The sequence below is a fragment of the Rana temporaria genome, chromosome 1, assembly GCF_905171775.1.
Source record: "Rana temporaria chromosome 1, aRanTem1.1, whole genome shotgun sequence".
In the NCBI taxonomy this organism is placed as follows: domain Eukaryota; kingdom Metazoa; phylum Chordata; class Amphibia; order Anura; family Ranidae; genus Rana; species Rana temporaria.
This window is the reverse complement of record NC_053489.1, coordinates 383925275-383943584: the sequence shown is the minus strand read 5'-3', so window position 1 is coordinate 383943584 and position 18310 is coordinate 383925275. Positions and strand designations below refer to the sequence as shown.

At 46.2% G+C, this 18310-nt stretch overlaps 1 protein-coding gene across 1 annotated transcript in view; it reads right to left on the bottom strand.

Annotated features, from left to right (window-relative positions):
* SEMA6B (semaphorin 6B) overlaps positions 1-18310 on the bottom strand; it is a 1705299-nt gene that overhangs the window by 303429 nt on the left and 1383560 nt on the right. The gene's annotated exons all lie outside the window — the stretch shown is intronic.

Sequence of the window (18310 nt, the reverse complement as noted above, 5' to 3'; positions counted from 1 at the left end):
CACGCCCACAAGATCTACTTGTCATACACAATTTATATATCAAAACGTAGGTATGCTTGTCTGGTTTCAGGCAATGTGATCAGTTTTGTGATACGTATTTTAGTTTTAGTTCCAGGAGCTTCTAAAGGACAAGAGTGACAAAACCACTCTCATTGACCGTCCATGTTAAAAATTTTAAAAATTTTCCTGCAAAACACACAAAGACGCTCTTTTCTAAATCGCTGGCATGGCCACAATTTTAAGTTTATCAACATAAATTTCATATCGATGCGTTCACAAGGGCCGTGTCTTTCAAACGGTGAAGTCGCTGTATCGATCGCATGTACGGTTGTGGATTTATTACGTTTTGTTTGGAGGCGTAATTAATGTATTGGTCTGTGAATTAAAAGGCGTTTGTAATGGAATTTCTTTCCATAAATAGCTTTCCTTACCTCAGTGCAATATTCCTCCTCACTGACCTGGGGGGAGGGGAAACCTCTTGAGGGGGGAGGGGCGACCAGGAAGTCAGCATACTCTCTACTTTGCAGATAGAGAAAGGAGCTGTGTGTCCTAAAGATAGTGTAGTGGTTATGGTGAATGGCTTTGGTGCGGGCTCAGCAATTCAGCATTCCCACTCGCATTTTCCTCAGGGAATGCATTTTCTAGTTAGTGGGAATGCTTATTAAAGCATTCCCACTATTGATATTCGTTTTTTATTATTCTTCTTCTTAATTTATTCCGTACGTTTTTTGGCTCTGCGTAACTTCTGCATACTTTCAGCTATTGAGACCATTTAACTTTTAAAATGTTCGTCTCATTCAGCTAACGATGGGACTTCTTCAAGTTTTTTTGTACTATTTATACTTTTTAAAATATTAAGCTTTTAGACACTTTTTTTTAACATTGAAGTCAATGAGAACATCCTTTTTCCTGCTTCAAAACACACGTTCTGCCAAAAGTTTCAGCTCCTTCATACTTTCACTTACAGACACCAAACAAACTTTAAAGCGGTCACAAAATATTCAGCTATCCAAACATGACTTTTCAGATTGATATCTTTTACGGTTTTTGTGAAAACGCAATTTACGTTTAGCGATTTTTTCAGAAAATGGAATCGGTTATAATGTAACCCTATGGAAGGGATTTAGAGTGTGTCATGTGACCTTTACAGTGGAGATCTTTGAAAACAAAAATTATCTTTAAAAAAAGGGCGAACAAATTGCTCTCACGCCCACAAGATCTACTTGTCATACACAATTTATATATCAAAACGTAGGTATGCTTGTCTGGTTTCAGGCAATGTGATCAGTTTTGTGATACGTATTTTAGTTTTAGTTCCAGGAGCTTCTAAAGGACAAGAGCGACAAAACCACTCTCATTGACCGTCATGTTAAAAAATTTAAAATTTTCCTGCAAAACACACAAAGACGCTCTTTTCTAAATCGCTGGCATGGCCACAATTTTAAGTTTATCAACATAAATTTCATATCGATGCGTTCACAAGGGCCGTGTCTTTCAAACGGTGAAGTCGCTGTATCGATCGCATGTACGGTTGTGGATTTATTACGTTTTGTTTGAGGCATAGATAACTGATTTGGTCTGTGATGAAAGGCGTTTCTAATGGTATTTTGATTCCATAAATAGCTTTCTACCTCAGTGCAATTCCTCCTCCCCCACCTCATGGGGAGGGGAAACCTCTTGAGGGGGGAGGGGCGACCAGGAAGTCAGGATACTCTCTACTTTGCAGATAGAGAAAGGAGCTGTGTGTCCTAAAGATAGTGTAGTGGTTATGGTGAATGGCTTTGGTGCGGGCTCAGCAATTCAGCATTCCCACTCGCATTTTCCTCAGGGAATGCATTTTCTAGTTCTTTTTATTCTTATCCTTTATTCCGTACGTTTTTTGGCTCTGCGTAACTTCTGCATACTTTCAGCTATTGAGACCATTCAACTATTAAAATGTTCGTCTCGTTCAGCTAACGATGGGACTTCTTCAAGTTTTTTTGTACTATTTATACTTTTTAAAATATTAAGCTTTTAGACACTTTTTTTTAACATTGAAGTCAATGAGAACATGCTTTTTACCGCTTCAAAACACACGTTCTGCCAAAAGTTTCAGCTCCTTCATACTTTCACTTACAGACACCAAACAAACTTTAAAGCGGTCACAAAATATTCAGCTATCCAAACATGACTTTTTAGATTGATATCTTTTACGGTTTTTGTGAAAACGCAATTTACGTTTAGCGATTTTTTTCAGAAAATGGAATCGGTTATAATGTAATCCTATGGAAGGGATTTAGAGTGTGTCATGTGACCTTTAGAGTGGAGATGATTGAAAAAAAAGTTATCTTTAAAAAAAGGGGGAACAAATTGCTCTCACGCCCACAAGATCTACTTGTCATACACAATTTATATATCAAAACGTAGGTATTTTTGTCTGGTTTCAGGCAATGTGATCAGTTTTGTGATAGGCATTTGACTTTTAGTTCCAGGAGCTTCTAAAGGACAAGAGCGACAAAACCACTCTCATTGTCTCTCATGTTAAAAATTTTAAAAATGTTCCTGCAAAACACACAAAGACGCTCTTTTCTAAATCGCTGGAATGGCCACAATTTTAAGTTTATCAACATAAATTTCATATCGATGCGTTCACAAGGGCCGTGTCTTTCAAACGGTGAAGTCGCTGTATCGATCGCATGTACGGTTGTGGATTTATTACGTTTTGTTTGAAGGCATCGATAACTGATTTTGTGTGTGGATGAAAGCGTTTCTAATGGTATTTTGATTCCCTAAATAGCTTTTGTGATACATTTGCCTATATGTCTCAGTTTAATTCTCCCTGCTTGCCCTGTGTGATTCAGTCCTGGCTAACAGGTTATTGACGTGCTAATGTTCCCTCACTATTTCTAAAGGTTAATTGATCTATTGTGTTGTGTGAAGGAGATCTGTGTTTAAGTGGCTTGTGTTAATTATTCTGATTGCTTCATTGTGGTAATTATCTCTCTATATGCGGGGTCGAGCTGTCTAGTTAATGTATTCAGTACAACTAGTACTCAGCGTCACTGATGTCATTGTCTAAAGGAAATGTGTTTTCAGACTCGGCTCCGTCGTGTCTGCCTAATCATCTGTATGGAAGCCCCAGTGTGAGGGGGGCGGAGATTTGTCATTGTAACAGTTTTGGAAATGACATATAAGCTGTGTGATATAACATTAAAGTCTGTCTTGTTCTAGCAGTAAGCCTGGACTCATGTGTGGCTTAATGGGCGATCTCAGGAATATTCCTCCTAGTGGAATATTGGGTGATGTTCTTATGGAAGAAGGGACTGTTTGACGGGGATATCATACCAATACCGTCACAAATGGTTGGCAGCAGCGGGATTTTCCCTTCTACTCTCCTTTACACCCGGATTCCAAGCAGACACTGGAAGAACTACTGGAAGTTCGTGGAAGGATTGCTAGCAACAAAACCAAGCGGGTCATCATAGCAGAATCAATGGAGCTAGACCAGGAGGACAGGATTGCAGCAACGCCAGCAGTACAAGAGATGGAGACACCAGTGATTCAGGAGGAGGAATCGCCAGCCAACAAGCTAATGAGAGAGAAGCTAGCATGGTTCGGCCCGAACCCAACGCCGGATGTGGTGCTGAAAGTGATGGACCTGTTAGCGAAGGAGGCTAAACAAATAAGAGACGCAGAACTACAGAAGGATAAACAAATAAGAGATGCAGAACTACAGAAGGATAAACAAATAAGAGACGCAGAGCTACAGTTAAAACTGGCAGCAGTCCAACAAGCAGCCGCACATTCTCCAAACAGTGAGTACAGCACAGCAGACGCAAGGAAGATTCCGTTTAGCGCTTTTAAAGCTTTTGATGAAAAGGACTGTGAAATTGATAACTACCTGGCAGATTTTGAGAGACAATGTAACATGCACCGAATAGCTAGAAGAGAGTGGGTTGCAATATTGTCAGGCAAACTGTCAGGCAAAGCTTCTGACGCTTTCCGGACCGTGACAGATCAGGATATCCATAGCTACACCAGGGTTAAAGAAGCGCTCCTGGCTCGTTATGCAGTAACCCCAGAGTCCCACCGACAGAAGTTCAGGGACTCACGCAAAACCACGAAAGACTCTTACGCGGAATGGGCATGCCAGTTGTCCCTGTCGGCCTCTGTGAAGCATGTAATTCTCCCTGCTTGTTTTAGAGATATTGTGTGTGTTAGAGGTAAAAAGTGTTCATGTGTTACAGGCTGATTGATATGTTAATGACCCTTCCTCAGCCAGCTCCCTAGTTCAAATGGTAATTGATTTATTGTGTGTGGGAAGGAGACCGGCCTTACTGTTTACAATGATTAGATAAGTGGCTCATGTTAATTATTCTGATTGCTTCATTGTGGTCAGGCTGTTACACCTAGTAATTAACTCCGCTGATGTCCTTATCTAAAGAAAATGTGTTTTCAGGTCGGCTCCGAATTGTCTGGCTATATTCTGTATGAGAACTCCAGAGTGGGTGAAGAGGGGGTGGAGCTCCCATTGTTCCTTGATTAAGGATTTAGCTTGTAAAACTGTATTTATAACCAGCAGCAAGCTGCCAATAAATCAGTCTTGGTTCCAGCATCCAGTCTTGACTCATGTGTGGGGGATCCTGTGATGGTCTTGTATGGAGAGGAGGGAATGCTTGACGGGGATATCATACCGATACCGTCACAATTGGTTGGTAGCAGCGGGATCTTCCCTTCTACTCTCCCTTACACCAGGATTCCAAGCAGACACTGGAAGAACTACTGGAAGTTCGTGGAAGGATTGCTAGCAACAAAACCGAACGGGTCATCATAGCGGAATCAATGGAGATAGACCAGGAGAACGGGATTGCAGCAACGCCAGCGGTACAAGAGATGGAGACACCAGTGATTCAGGAGGAGGAATCGCCAGCCAACAAGCTAATGAGAGAGAAGCTAGCATGGTTCGGCCCGAACCCAACGCCGGATGTGGTGCTGAAAGTGATGGACCTGTTAGTAAACGCAGAACTACAGTTAAAACTGGCAGCAGTCCAACAAGCAGCCGCACCTTCTCCGAACAGTGAGTACAGCACAGCAGACACAAGGAAGATTCCGTTTAGCGCTTTTAAAGCTTTTGATGAAAAGGACTGTGAGATTGATAACTACCTGGCGGATTTTGAGCGACAATGTAACCTGCACCGAATAGCTAGAAGGGAGTGGGTTGCAATATTGTCAGGCAAACTGTCAGGCAAAGCTTCTGATGCTTTCCGGACCGTGCCAGATCAGGATATCCATAGCTACGCCCGGGTTAAAGAAGTGCTCCTAGCTCGTTATGCAGTAACCCCAGAGTCCCACCGACAGAAGTTCAGGGACTCACGCAAAACCACGAAAGACTCTTATGCGGAATGGGCATGCCAGTTGTCCCGGTCGGCCTCTAACTGGGTTAACAGCAGCCAGGCCACCGCCGCAGAGGACATTTTGCAACTAATGCTCCTGGAGCAATTTTACAATCACATCCAGACGGACGTCAAAGATTGGGTGAGAGATCGCAGGCCCATGACTCTACCAGAGGCCGCGAAGTGGGCGGATGAATATGCGGATACTCGCAAGACAAACCAGGTCACACCACGGGTACAACCTCCACGACCAACGGCGCCCTCACACCCACCAGCCGCTAGATACCAACCGCCTAACAGACCGATGACATCTAGCCCTCGCTACCCACGCCAGGAGGGCAATGAACAACGCTGCTTCCGGTGCAAACAGTTGGGTCACTTCAAGCAGAATTGCCCCCTGAATGACAACACCAGATCAAATTGGTCTCAACCTGGGTACCGCCCACCAGCAGCAGCCCATTGTGTAGACTCTGCTTGGGATCCCCAGGAGCTGGGTCAGGAAGAACCATTGGGCACCCCTTACGAAGCCCTCATGGTACAATCTGTTATTACGGACAACAGGGAACACCATTGTCAGCTGGTCATGGGCGACAGCCATGAGCCGGAGGGGCCCTGGAGGAAGCTGGGCAGAAAGAGGCACGGCCAGCTACCCTCCAAGAAGAAGAGGTCCTGGAAGTCATATAACCAGCGGACCTGGGAGGAGAAGAGATGCGGGCCGAGATGTTCGCCAAGGGCCCACCGGTGGCCCCTTACACCACCACCCAGTTCCTGATGATGAAGGACCACGTGGAGAGCCTGCAGAACATGAGCAAGCAGGATCTGATCCGTGAGTACATAGAGCTGGAGGAGTGCATAAGCCGCATGGAGGAGGAGAACAACCACCTGAGGTCACAGCGGGCTGACCCCCCCAGGCTCCATGAACTGGAGATGGAGCTGGAGAAGCTCAAAGAGGAGAACCGGCGGCTGCAGAGGGAGCAGGGGGTGGCTGACCTTATGGGGCTCTGAGTCCCCCCCCCCAGACTCTGAGCACCAGTGCTACAGCATTTCAACAAATATAACTTTTTCTTTTTATGAATCTCCTGTGACTGTCACTTCAGAGCCATAACCTGCCCCTCCCATAGCGGGACACCTAGATGGCGGCGCACAGACCCATTCGCCGTCTTCACACTGACTTCTGGTGACTTTGCAGATCGCACAAAGACTTGGGGACTGACCGGCGTGTGATCCGACGACCCGGTGACATACCTGAGTCGGAAGCAGTTGCCAAGGGAGGTCAGTCACGCCAAACGGAGTTAACCTCGGACTAAGCTCTGAACCTGTCAACCCTACTGGACCAGGGAAGGTCCAACCGGGTTTGCCGGAGCAGGGAGAAAAAGGGGGGCCATTGTGAAGCATGTAATTCTCCCTGCTTGTTTTAGAGATATTGTGTGTGTTAGAGGTAAAAAGGGTTCATGTGTTACAGGCTGATTGATATGTTAATGACCCTTCCTCAGCCAGCTCCCTAGTTCAAATGGTAATTGATTTATTGTGTGTGGGAAGGAGACCGGCCTTACTGTTTACAATGATTAGATAAGTGGCTCATGTTAATTATTCTGATTGCTTCATTGTGGTCAGGCTGTTACACCTAGTAATTAACTCCGCTGATGTCCTTATCTAAAGAAAATGTGTTTTCAGGTCGGCTCCGAATTGTCTGGCTATATTCTGTATGAGAACTCCAGAGTGGGTGAAAAGGGGGTGGAACTCCCATTGTTCCTTGATTAAGGATTTAGCTTGTAAAACTGTATTTATAACCAGCAGCAAGCTGCCAATAAATCAGTCTTGGTTCCAGCATCCAGTCTTGACTCATGTGTGGGGGATCCTGTGATGGTCTTGTATGGAGAGGAGGGAATGCTTGACGGGGATATCATACCGATACCGTCACAGCCTCTAACTGGGTTAACAGCAGCCAGGCCACCACCGCAGAGGACATTTTGCAACTAATGCTCCTGGAGCAATTTTACAATCACATCCAGACGGATGTCAAAGATTGGGTGAGAGATCGCAGGCCCATGACTCTACCAGAGGCCGCGAAGTTGGCGGATGAATATGCGGATACTCGCAAGACAAACCAGGTCACACCACGGGTACAACCTCCACGACCAACGGCGCCCTCACACCCACCAGCCGCTAGATACCAACCTCCTAACAGACCGATGACATCTAGCCCTCGCTATCCACGCCAGGAGGACAACGAACAATGCTGCTTCCAGTGCAAACAGCTGGGTCACTTCAAGCAGAATTGCCCCATGAACGACAACACCAGGTCAAATTGGTCTCAACCTGGGTACCGCCCACCAGCAGCAGCCCATTGTGTAGACTCGGCTTGGGATCTCCAGGAGCTGGGTCCGGAAGAACCATTGGACACCATTTACGAAGTCCTCACGGTACAATCTGGTATTACGGACAACAGGGAACACCATTGTCAGCTGGTCATGGGCGAAAGCCATGAGCCGGAGGGGCCCTGGAGGGAGCTGGGCAGAAAGAGGCACCGCCGGCTACCCCCCAAGAAGAAGAGGTCCTGGAAGCCGTATAACAAGCTGACCTGGGAGGATAAGAAGCGACTGGAGGAGAGGGAGTCGCAGCGGGCGTCCCAGATGCAGGCCGAGATGTTCGCCAAGGGCCCACCGGTGGCCCCTTACACCACCACCCAGTTCCTGATGATGAAGGACCACGTGGAGAGCCTGCAGGACATGAGCAAGCAGGAGCTGATCCGTGAGTACATAGAGCTGGAGGAGTGCATAAGCCGCATGAAGGAGGAGAACAACCACCTGAGGTCACAGCAGGCTGACCCCCCCAGGCTCCATGAACTGGAGATGGAGCTGGAGAAGCTCAAAGAGGAGAACTGGCGGCTGCGGAGGGAGCAGAGGGTGGCTGACCCTATGGGGCCCTGATTCCCCCCCCCCCCGAACTCTGAGCACCGGTGCTACAGCATTTCAACAAATATAACTTTTTCTTTTTTTTTATGAATCTCCTGTGATTGTCACTTCAGAGCCATAACCTGCCCCCTCCCATAGCGGGACACCTAGATGGCGGCGCACAGACCCATTCGCCGTCTTCACACTGACTTCTGGTTACTCTGCAGATCGCACAAAGACTTGGGAACTGAACGGCGTGCTATCTGACGACCCGGTGGCATACCTGAGTCTGAAGCAGTTGCCAAGGGAGGTCAGTCACGCCAAACGGAGTTAACCTCGGACTAAAAGCTCTGAACCCGTCAACCCTACTGGACCAGGAAAGGTCCAACCGGGTTTGCCGGAGCAGGGAGAAAAAGGGGGGCCATTGTGATACATTTGCCTATATGTCTCAGTTTAATTCTCCCTGCTTGCCCTGTGTGATTCAGTCCTGGCTAACAGGTTATTGACGTGCTAATGTCCCCTCACTATTTCTAAAGGTTAATTGATCTATTGTGTTGTGTGAAGGAGATCTGTGTTTAAGTGGCTTGTGTTAATTATTCTGATTGCTTCATTGTGGTAATTATCTCTCTATATGCGGGGTCGAGCTGTCTAGTTAATGTATTCAGTACAACTAGTACTCAGCGTCACTGATGTCATTGTCTAAAGGAAATGTGTTTTCAGACTCGGCTCCGTCGTGTCTGCCTAATCATCTGTATGGAAGCCCCAGTGTGAGGGGGGCAGAGATTTGTCATTGTAACAGTTTTGGAAATGACATATAAGCTGTGTGATATAACATTAAAGTCTGTCTTGTTCTAGCAGTAAGCCTGGACTCATGTGTGGCTTAATGGGCGATCTCAGGAATATTCCTCCTAGTGGAATATTGGGTGATGTTCTTATGGAAGAAGGGACTGTTTGACGGGGATATCATACCAATACCGTCACAGCTTTCCTTAGCTCAGTGCAGTCCTCCTCCCCCACCTCATGTGGAGAAAGCCTCTTGAGGGGGGAGGGGCGACCAGGCAAGTCAGGACACTCTCTATATTGCAGATAGAGAAAGGAGCTGTGTGATATTAGGCTTTATAAGTACTGAAGGAACACTGCTTGTATGTCCTAAAGATACTGTAGTGGTTATGGTGAATGGCTTTTGTGCGGGCTCAGCAATTCAGCTATTCAGCATTCCCACTCGCATTTTCCTCAGGAAATGCATTGTCTAGTTAGTGGGAATGCTTTAATAAGCATTCCCAGTATTGATATCCGTAAATTTATTATTCTTAATTAGTGGGAATGCTTTAATAAGCATTCCCAGTATTGATATTCGTTTTTTATTATTCTTCTTCTTAATTTTAATTTTATTATTCCGTACGTTTTTTGGCTCTGCGTAACTTCTGCATACTTTCAGCTATTGATGGGACTTCTTCAAGTTTTTTTTGTACTATTTATACTTTTTAAAATATTAAGCTTTTAGACACTTTTTTTTAACATTGAAGTCAATAACATCCTTTTTCCTGCTTCAAAACACACGTTTTGCCAAAAGTTTCAGCTCCTTCATACTTTCACTTACAGACACCAAACAAACTTTAAAGCGGTCACAAAATATTCAGCTATCCAAACATGACTTTTCAGATTGATATCTTTTACGGTTTTTGTGAAAACGCAATTTACGTTTAGTGATATTTTCAGAAAATTTAATCGGTTATAATGTAACCCTATGGAAGGGATTTAGAGTGTGTCATGCGACCTTTAGAGTGGAGATCTTTGAAAAAAAAAGTTATCTTTAAAAAAAGGGGGAACAAATTGCTCTCACGCCCACAAGATCTACTTGTCATACACAATTTATATATCAAAACGTAGGTATGCTTGTCTGGTTTCAGGCAATGTGATCAGTTTTGTGATACGCATTTTAGTTTTAGTTCCTGGAGCTTCTAAAGGACAACAGCCTGAAATCTTCTCTCATAGACTCTCATGTTAAATTATCTAAAAAAAATTTCTGCAAAACACACAAACATGCTCTTTTCTAAATCGCTGACATGGCCACATTTTTTAAGTTTATCAACATAAATTTCATATCGCTGCGTTCACAAGGGCCGTGTCTTTCAAACGGTGTAGTCGCTGTATCGATCGCATGTACGGTTGTGGATTTATTAAGCTTTGTTTGAAGGCTTAATTCATGTATTTGGTCTGTGAATTAAAAGCGTTTGTAATGGTATTTCTTTCCATAAATAGCTTTCTACCTCAGTGCAATATTCCTCCTCACTGACCTGGGGGGGAGGGAAACCTTCTGAGGGGGGAGGGGCGACCAGGAAGTCAGGATACTCTCTACTTTGCAGATAGAGAAAGGAGCTGTGTGTCCTAAAGATAGTGTAGTGGTTATGGTGAATGGCTTTGGCAAGGGGCTCAGCAATTCAGCTATTCAGCATTCCCACTTGCATTTTCCTCAGGAAATGCATTGTCTAGTTTTAATTTTAATTTTAATTTTAATTTTATTCCGTACGTTTTTTGGCTCTGCGTAACTTCTGCATACTTTCAGCTATTGAGACCATTCAACTTTTAAAATGTTCATCTCGTCCAGCTAACGATGGGACTTCTTCAAGTTTTTTTGTACTATTTATACTTTTTAAAATATTAAGCTTTTAGACACTTTTTTTAACATTGAAGTCAATGAGAACATCCTTTTTCCCGCTTCAAATCACACGCGCTGCCAAATGCTTCTTCTCCTTCATACTTTCACTTACAGACACCAAACTTTAAAGCGGTCACAAAATATTCAGCTATCTGAAAATGACTTTTTAGATTGATATCTTTTACGGTTTTTGTGAAAACGCAATTTACGTTTAGTGATTTTTTCAGAAAATTTTATCGGTTATAATGTGTTTCTATGGAGCAGCTTTAGAGTGTGTCATGTGACCTTTACAGCACAGATCATCCACAAAAAAAAATTATCTTTAAAAAAGGGGGAACAAATTGCTCTCACGCCCACAAGATCTACTTGTCATACACAATTTCTATATCAAAACGTAGCTATGCTTGTCTGGTTTCAGGCAATGTGATCAGTTTTGCGATAGGCATTTGACTTTTAGTTCCAGGAGCTTCTAAAGGACAAGCGCCTCAAACTCCCTCCCATTGACCGTCATGTTAAAAAGTCTAAAAATTGTTTCTGCAAAACACACAAAGACGCTCTTTTCTAAATCGCTGACATGGCCACATTTTTAAGTTTATCAACATAAATTTCATATTGATGCGTTCACAAGGGCCGTGTCTTTCAAACGGTGAAGTCGCTGTATCGATCGCATGTACGGTTGTGGATTTATTACGTTTTGTTTGAAGGCTTCGATAACTGATTTTGTGTGTGGATGAAAGCGTTTCTAATGGTATTTTGATTCCCTAAACAGCTTTCCTTACCTCAGTGCAGTCCTCCTCCCCCACCTCATGTGGAGAAAGCCTCTTGAGGGGGGAGGGGCGACCAGGCAAGTCAGGACACTCTCTATATTGCAGATAGAGAAAGGAGCTGTGTGATATTAGGCTTTATAAGTACTGAAGGAACACTGCTTGTATGTCCTAAAGATACTGTAGTGGTTATGGTGAATGGCTTTGGTGCGGGCTCAGCAATTCAGCATTCCCACTCGCATTTTCCTCAGGAAATGCATTGTCTAGTTAATAAATGAAATGTTCTTTTAAAAGCAAAACATTTTCTGACTTAATTGTTCTTTGGCACCGTTATAATCCCTACTTCCCCCCTACTTTGGCACTGTTATAATCCCTACTTCCCACCTACTTTCTCTACTACTACCTGGGAATGAGGTGCTGTATATGTTAGACGAACATCTTAGCCACACCACATCTTTCTGTATATATATTTAATGCACTGCAGATCACTGAATCACCTGCCTGCCTGACTGTATATTTGAAAAAGTACACCAGGAAAAGCCTTCAGTCAGATCTAGCTACACTGGATATAGTGGATTTAGTGGTTATAGTGGGTTTGAAGCTGAACCTGCAGCAAGTGTGAGGACTGGTAAGGACTTGTCTTCAGGCAGTGTACTGTGTACCAGGAGGACAAGTGGTAAAAATTAATATAATGTGTTGCTCGCTAATGCGATTAAAAATGTGATATTGCATCCAGAAATGTCAGGTATGACCATGGCAGGTGTAGCAGAGGTGTCCCTGGAGACCGCCCAGGAGCTCATGGTGTCTGAGCTCAGGGTTTCCTAGGACAACTGTGTCGCCGCTTCGACTGACAAGTGTGTTTCACATGAGGTGAAAAGCAATGTACTAAGGGGGTAATCCACAAAAGGGATACGCCGGCGTATCTACTGATACGCCGTCGTATCCCTGTTTCTATCTATGGAACTGATCCACAGAATCAGTTTACCATAGATAGGCAGAAGATCCGACATGTGTAATTGAATTACACTGTCGGATCTTAAGGATGCAATTCTAGGCCGGCCGCTAGGTGGCGAGGCCATTGCGGCCGGCCTAGAATATGCAAATGAACACTTACGGCGATCCACGAACGTTCCGACGGGCCCGTCGCTCTAAATCTACGTCGTTTACGTCGAGTTACGCCGCGTAAAACTAGGGCTGAGCCCTAGTTCTCTTAAGCCATGTTAAGTATGGCCGTCGTTCCCGCGTCGAAATTTAAATTCTATGTCGTTTGCGTAAGACGTTTGTGAATGGCGCTGGACGCCATTTACGTTAATGTCTAAGCAAATGACGTTGGAGCGACGTCAGTTAGCGCAATGCACGTCGGGTAAGTTACCCGACGGAGCATGCGCAGTACGTACAGGCGCGGGAGCGCGCCTAATTTAAATGGGACTCGCCCCGTTAGATTCGGCACGCCTTGCGCCGGACACATTTTAAGTTACACCGCCGCAAATTTCAAGGTAAGTGCTTTGTGGATCGGGCACTTAGGGAGAAATTTTGCGGCGGTGTAACTTAAATCGGAAGATTTAAGTTGCGCCTGATATTTGTGGATTTGGCCCCAAGTATCCTACAATCTCAAACTGCTAATGTGCCAACACAGCTTATACAAGGCAGGAAGGTGGATAATGATGATGCTGAAAAGTGTATTACTGACAATGTTGATGGTTTGGTGTCTCCTATGGTAACCACAGGCAGTGCTGCAGAGTTGTTCCAGGAAATTTCATGAGGACTCCCTGTGTTGGAGCCAGCGGTGGTCCAGGGCGGCTCTAATACTGCTCAGGTGGAACACAATGGGAAAACGGCTCAAGTGATGGAGCATGACAAATCACAATCTGATGTGGTTGACCGCGACTGGTGCAGGTTGTCTGCTGCTAAACCACTCTGACTCTGTCCACCTGTGTCTTCTTGGGCAAAGGGAGCAGTGCTACGGAGTGCTGGTGTTTGGAGCACAGACAGGATAGACTGAGAAAGTGTTAGGGAAATTAGATGCTTATTTTATAATCATTGATAAATGCTTGCAAAAGATTGCTTAGGAGTAGAAATATTTCATAGATATAAAAGAAAGTCTTAATTTTTAGGTGTTGAACTTTAGATGACCTCTCTGCTTCATGACAAGTTTACACAGGTGTTCTTAAAATGTATTGGGATAGTTCATTTTAACCACTTGCTTACTGGGCACATATACCCCCTTCCTGCCAAGCGAAATTTCAGCTTTCAGCACTGTCATGCTTTGAATGACAATTGCGCAGTCGTGCGACGTGGTTCCCAAACAAAATTGGCGTTCTTTTTTTCCCCCACAAATAGAGCTTTCTTTTGGTGGTATTTGATCACCTGTGCGGTTTTTATTTTTTGCGCTATAAACAAAAATAGAGCGACAATTTTGACAAAAACACTGGGCCAGATCCACAAAAGACATACGCCGACTTAACTGCTGTTCAGTCTGTGTGTAACTTTGGAAACGATCCTCAAAAGGCTTTTTCCAAAGTTAGGCAGAAGATCCGGCATGTGTAATTGAATTACACTGCCGAATCTTAGGATGCAGTACCGCATCCGCCGCTGGGGGCATTTCGAGTCGAAATGCCGTTTCTAGTATGCAAATTAGCACTTAAGGCGATCCACAAAGCTTTCCAGCTTCGTTTTTGCGCCGTAAGTGTTATTTTGCAAGTGTAAAATTAGGGCTGGTTCTACAAAGTGTAAACTAGTCACACCTTGTAAAAGCCCATTCCAGCGACGGCATTTGGTATGCATTCCCGAGGGAGAACTCCACGGCAATTTGTAAAAGCAAAACCGGCATGGGTTCCCCCCCAGGAGCATACCAGGCCCTTAGGTCTGGTATGGGTTGTAAGGGGACCCCCCCTACGCCGAAAAATCGACGTAGGGGGTCCCCCTACAATCCATACCAGACCCGTATCCAAAGCACGCTACCCGGCCGGTCAGGAATGGGAGTGGGGACGAGCGAGCGCCCCCCCCTCCTGAGCCGTGCCAGGCCGCATGCCCTCAACATGGGGGGGTTGGGTGCTCTGGGGCAGGGGGGCGCACTGCGGGCCCCCCCACCTCAGAGCACCCTGTCCCCATGTTGATGAGGACAGGACCTCTTCCCGACAACCCTTGCCATTGGTTGTCGGGGTCTGCGGGCGGGGGCTTATCGGAATCTGGGAGTCCCCTCAAATAAGGGGGCCCCCAGATACCGGCCCCCCACCCTAAGTGAATGGATATGGGGTACATCGTACCCCTATCCATTCACCTGTAGGCAAAAAGTTAGTTAGTAAACACACAACACAAGGCTTTTTAAAATATTTTATTATTCTGCTCCGGATGCCCCCCCTGTCTTCGTTATTAGCTCAATTACCAGGGTGGGCTTCTTCTTCCGCTCTCCGGGGGTCTTCCACTCTCCGGGGGTCTTCTCCGCTCTCCGGGGGGGCTTCTCCGCTCTCCGGGGGTCTTCTTCCATCTTCTCCCCTCTTCCGCTGTTGACTCGGCGAACCCCGGTTCTTGTGCAGATGTCCGGTGCCTTCTTCTTCAGCGCTGGCTGCCTGCTATCTTTGTGTGTCAGCTCAATTTCTAACAGGCAGCCAGCGCGGTCTTCTGTGACGTCATCTTCTGTTCTTCTCCCCTCTTCCGATGTTGCCTCGTCGCCTGTTGTCGCTGTAATGATGGAAGCGCGCCTTGCATCCCATTTATATAGGCATCACCGTCCCATCATCCTCCGGCAGGTACCCACGTGGTGGGTGCACGTGGGTAGGCACCCACCACGTGGGTACCTACCGGAGCATGATGGGACGGTGATGCCTATATAAATGGGATGCAAGGCGCGCTTCCATTATTACAGCGACAACAGGCGACGAGGCAACATCGGAAGAGGGGAGAAGAACAGAAGATGACGTCACAGAAGACCGCGCTGGCTGCCTGTTAGAAATTGAGCTGACACACAAAGATAGCAGGCAGCCAGCGCTGAAGAAGAAGGCACCGGACATCTGCACAAGAACCGGGGTTCGCCGAGTCAACAGCGGAAGAGGGGAGAAGATGGAAGAAGACCCCCGGAGAGCGGAGAAGCCCCCCCGGAGAGTGGAAGACCCCCGGAGAGCGGAAGAAGAAGCCCCCCCTGGTAATTGAGCTAATAACGAAGACAGGGGGGGGCATCCGGAGCAGAATAATAAAATATTTTAAAAAGCCTTGTGTTGTGTGTTTACTAACTAACTTTTTGCCTACAGGTGAATGGATAGGGGTACGATGTACCCCATATCCATTCACTTAGGGTGGGGGGCCGGTATCTGGGGGCCCCCTTATTTGAGGGGACTCCCAGATTCCGATAAGCCCCCGCCCGCAGACCCCGACAACCAATGGCAAGGGTTGTCGGGAAGAGGTCCTGTCCTCATCAACATGGGGACAGGGTGCTCTGAGGTGGGGGGGCCCGCAGTGCGCCCCCCTGCCCCAGAGCACCCAACCCCCCCATGTTGAGGGCATGCGGCCTGGCACGGCTCAGGAGGGGGGGGCGCTCGCTCGTCCCCACTCCCATTCCTGACCGGCCGGGTAGCGTGCTTTGGATACGGGTCTGGTATGGATTGTAGGGGGACCCCCTACGTCGATTTTTCAGCGTAGGGGGGGTCCCCTTACAACCCATACCAGACCTAAGGGCCTGGTATGCTCCTGGGGGGGGAACCCATGCTGGTTTTTTCTTTGAAAATTGGCATGGAGTTCTCCCTCTCAGGAATGCATGCCGAGCGACGCTGTCATTTTTTTTTTTTTTTTCCCGACGCAACTTTTTTAAGCCGTCGCGATCCTCAAAACTCGGCGTAACGTAACTTCGCGCATGCGCAGTACGGCCGGCGCGGGAGCGCGCCTCATTTAAATGGGACTCGCCCCATTTGAATAGGAACGCCTTGCGCCGGCGGAATTTTAGTTACACAGCCTGAAATTTCTAGATAAGTGCTTTGTGGATCAGGCACTTAGGTAGAAACTTTAAGGCAGTGTAACTTAAATGGGATTTTTTAAGTTACGCCAGGTTTTTGTGGATCTGGCCCACTATTTTTTACTATAATAAATATCCCATTTAGTTCCGATACGTACTCTTCTACATATTTTTGGAAAAAAAATTGCAATAAGCGTATAGTGATTGGTGTGCACAAATGTTATAATGCCTACAAAATAGGGAGGACCATTCACATTTATACAGCAAACCGTGCTATAAAAATGCACTGATTACTGTATAAATGTGACTGGCAGGGAAGGGGTTAACACTAGGGCGATCAAGGGGTTAAATATGTTCCCTGCTAGGTGATTCTTACTGTGGGGGGAGGGGACTGACTGGGGGAGGTGACCGATGGTTGTCCCTATGTACAAGGGACACACCATTGGTCTCCTCTCCCTAACAGGATGTGGATCTCTGTGTTTACACGTCCCTGGCTCTGTGACTGCCGATCGTGGGTGCCTGGCGGACATCGCAGCCGCCAGGCATGCGCAGCGGTACCCCCAGTCGCGCGCGGCCAGAGGCCGAATATTGACAGCCTCCCGGCAGATTAGAGCCATCTTGCGGCCGTAAATAGTTGGCGGCCGGATGGTAAGTGGTTAAGTTCACTAATTAGAGAAGATACACATTTTGACAACAGTTGAAATATAGCTGATAAGATAAGCACCGTCAAAGATAAGTGTTACAGGTGGTTTAAAATGATTATGTGGATATGGAAAAGTTATGTACAGTATATTAATAAAGTTTGACAGGGTCGAACTTAGGTCTGCTTGTGCCCTCATTAAAACGGTTACATATAACGGATAGGGTGGGGTTATGGAAAGTTCATTCTTCCAAAAGTCGTAAATCTGTTAGGCCCCGTACACACGAGAGGATCCATCTGCTGGAATTGATCCGCGGACCGGCTCCAGCGGATAGATCCCCTGGTGTGTACAATCCAGCGGATCTGTTTCCGCGGATTTTTATCCCCTGGGATGGATTTCCAGTGGATAAAAATTTGAAGACATGCTTTCAAATCTATCCGCTTGAATCCATCCCAACGGATTGATCCGCTGGTCTGTACAGACTCACCGGATCAATCCGTCCGAATGAATCCCCCGCATGCGTCGTAATGATTCGACGCATGCGTGGAATTCCTTATATGACAGCGTCGCGCACGTCATCCGATGGGATTTCGGCGCGGATTTCGATCCGATGGTGAGTACACTCCATCGGATCAAAATCCTCGCAAATCCTCGAGAGGATTTATCCGCGGAAACGGTCCGGTGGACCGTATCTGCGGATAAATCCTCTCGTGTGTACGGGGCCTTATCCTTGAAGTTGATGGACAAAGAGGGTTTGATCTAACACAGCTGGGTGCCATACTGTCACTACACAGGTGTTTTTAATTGGACAAAACCAGTTATAAATCACTTTAATAAACATATTGGAATTCTGGGAATAATTAAGTTTGTCTGGTTGTAGGACAGGTGTTACATTGACGTGGATCAGAGGTAGGCAATCTAGGGCCCTCCAGCTGTTGCGGAACTACAAGTCCCATCATGCCTCTGGGAGTAATTGTAACTGCCAGCCTTGCAATGCCTCATGGGAAATGTAGTTCCACAACAACTATATATGTG